We start from the raw sequence: 2,500 nt of genomic DNA, 5'->3' as shown, positions 1-2,500 counted from the left end.
CCCCCTCCCCGCGCCGGTCTGCCGCCGGTCCGTCCCCCGCCGGAGGGCGGCGGGGCGGCCGGCTCCCGGGCCTCGCCGCCGCGGCCGGCGCCGCCGAACGCCGGTCGCCGGGGCTTGGCGGGGCCGCGCGCGGGCCGGCCCCGGGCGCGGCCCGAGTTCTCCCGAGCCCGGCCCTCGCTCCTCTGGCTGCGCGGGAGCCGCCCGGGTGCGGGAGGGAGGGGGTGCTCGGCACGGCCCCCTCCAGGAGGCGCGCCCGCCTCTTGCCCCTCGCTCCTTCGCTCGTCGGGCGACGGCGAGGGGCTGGGAGGCAGGGGGCGCCTTCGGGGCTCGGAGGAGGCGGCTCCTCTGGCCCTTCCCGCACCGGGGAGCGGGGCTTTGCCCGGCCGGTAGAGTCCCGCTCTCGGGCCGAGGCGGCTCCCGTGGCGCGCAGGAGAGGAGAAAACCGCGAGGGCCGAGCCTCCGGGCGTTCCGGGCCGCGCTTCAGGGTGCGCGCGCGCGCGCGGCCGCGTGCCGCGACCCGCCGCCGGGAGGCGGCGGTGGCGGCGGCGGCGGCGGCGGCGGGGGCCTTCCCGGCCTCCTCGTCGTCGTCGTCATTGCCGCGGCCTCTCGGCGGGGTCGGCGAGGCGCTCGGCGGCCGGGCCGCCTCCCCGCGTCGGCGGGGCGGCCCGAGCTGCGGCGGTCCTCTCGGGCGCAGCGCCGGGCTACTGAGGGAAACCCCGGGCCCCGAGGAGGACGCCGCGGTGGTGGCGGCAGATGTCGGGCGCGCCCCCGCCGGTGGACGCTCCCCCGAGGGCGGCAGCGGGGGAGGCACCCCGGCGGGGCCATGCAGGTCGTTTCCCTCGCCCCAGGGCCAGGTACCTAGCGCTCCGCGCCTCGGCGGTCCCAGGCTTCCCCCTCGGCGTCGTCAAACGCCGCGGGAAGGACCGAAAAAGGGGCCGCCGAGCCGGGCGGCGGTTTAAAGACTCGGGCGGCTCGGCGCGCCCCGCCGCGGCGGCGGCGGCGGCGGCGGCGGCGGCGGCGGGTGGCGGGCGGTGGCGTTGCGGCTCCATTGAGGGGTGGGGAGCTACTCCCGCCGATCCCCTGCGGTGGTGTCCGCGGCCACCGGTCGCGCCCGCCGTCGCGGCGGTCGTCCCCGCCGCGCGCGCGCGTGCGGGGGTAGTCGCGCCGCGCCGGGGAGGGGCGCCCTGCCCCCCCCTCTTCGCGGCCCGGCCTCGGCGGAGAGGCCGCGGCGCGCGCGGTCGGCCGCGGGGCCGACCCGCTGGGCTCGAAACGGGCGGCGCCGGCAGAGGGCGCGCGCTCTCTGCCCTTCCTCAGCCGCGGGGCGGCGGCCGCCGGGGCCCGCCGCGCGCTCTCTCTTCTGGGCCGCCGCGGCCGTCCCGCGCGGGCGGCGCCGCGCCTGGCGCGGCCGTGCCTCTCTCCCCTCGGCGGCCTTCGTCTCGAACGCACCGGCGGCGCCGGCCGCCGGCCGGCCGTCCGCCCGCCCGCCCGCCCGGGGCGAGCGCTCGGCGGTCCCTCCGCGGTCGGAGGCCGGCGAGCACGGGCGGCCCCGCGCCGAGCGGCGGCGGCGCCGCTCGGCCGGTGTTCCCGCCGCCCGCGGGCACGGGACCCTCCCCGTGGCCCTTCGCGACCGCGCGCGGTCCGAGGGCAGGGGTGGCGGGCGGCCGCGGGGGCGCTTCCGCGCCCGCTCTCCAGGTGGCGAACGAGGAGAGCGGGCGTCGCCCCCCGGCTCAGCGCCGCACCGCCTTCCGCCGGGCGCGTGCTCGCGGAAGGGGGCCCCCGACGGTGCGGGTGGACGGCGGTTCCCGGGAAGTGCGGCCCGCCGCGGCGGCGGGTCCGCCCTCGGGCAGCCCTCGGGCGCTCGCCTTCCCCCGGCGGGCAGCGGTCCGGCGGGGGGGGGCGCGGCGCCCGGCGGCGGGGCGGCGGTCGTCGCGTGGCGTCTCGAGCGCAGCAAGGCCCCTGGGGAGAGAGAGTCGGCCGCGCGCGTGGGCGCGGCGGCGCTCCGCGAGAGCCGGCGCGGCGGCGGTTCCAGGGGGGAGGCAAGCGCGCGCGCGGGGTCCGAGGGCCGCGCGCCGGCGCGTGGCGCCGCGCCGGCGAGGCCGGGCGGGCCACCGCGCTCCCGCGGCGCGCGCCGCGCGGCCCTCCGCGCGGAGGGCCGGGCCGAGCCCGGGCGCCTGGGCCGCCTCCGAAGGACGGCACACGTAGGCGGCGCCTCCCCTCGCCGGGCGGGGGGAGGCGGTCGGGGGCGCGGGTCCCCCCGCCTCTCGGCCGGCCTTGGGAGCGTTCCGTGGGGTTCCTCCCGTGTTCTTCTCGCACGCGCCCCCTCCGGGGTTTTCCGCGTTGCTCGTACGGTCGGAGCCAGGCCCCGCGCGGGGCCTCGGCGCCAGAGAAAAAAAAGGGGGGCCGCTCCGGGCGAGAGCGGCTCCCGGCCCCCCCGCGCGCGCGGGGTCGGTGCCGAAAGCCAGACAACTCTTAGCGGTGGATCACTCGGCTCGTGCGTCGA

The 2,500-nt window shown here is 82.6% G+C and overlaps 1 non-coding gene across 1 annotated transcript in view; it reads left to right on the top strand.

The window, feature by feature from the left end:
- Positions 1–2,464: 2,464 nt before the first annotated feature.
- The window catches only part of LOC137468051 (5.8S ribosomal RNA), a 153-nt gene continuing 117 nt past the window's right edge, over positions 2,465–2,500 (top strand). Inside the window, exon 1 of the ribosomal RNA XR_010995716.1 lies at positions 2,465–2,500. This exon is cut by the window's right edge and continues 117 nt beyond it. This is a non-coding gene — a ribosomal RNA (5.8S ribosomal RNA).

Source organism: Anomalospiza imberbis, unplaced genomic scaffold (assembly GCF_031753505.1).
Source record: "Anomalospiza imberbis isolate Cuckoo-Finch-1a 21T00152 unplaced genomic scaffold, ASM3175350v1 scaffold_99, whole genome shotgun sequence".
Lineage (NCBI taxonomy): Eukaryota > Metazoa > Chordata > Aves > Passeriformes > Viduidae > Anomalospiza > Anomalospiza imberbis.
The sequence above is the reverse complement of the archived record's forward strand: the minus strand, read 5'-3'. Positions and strand labels throughout refer to the sequence as shown.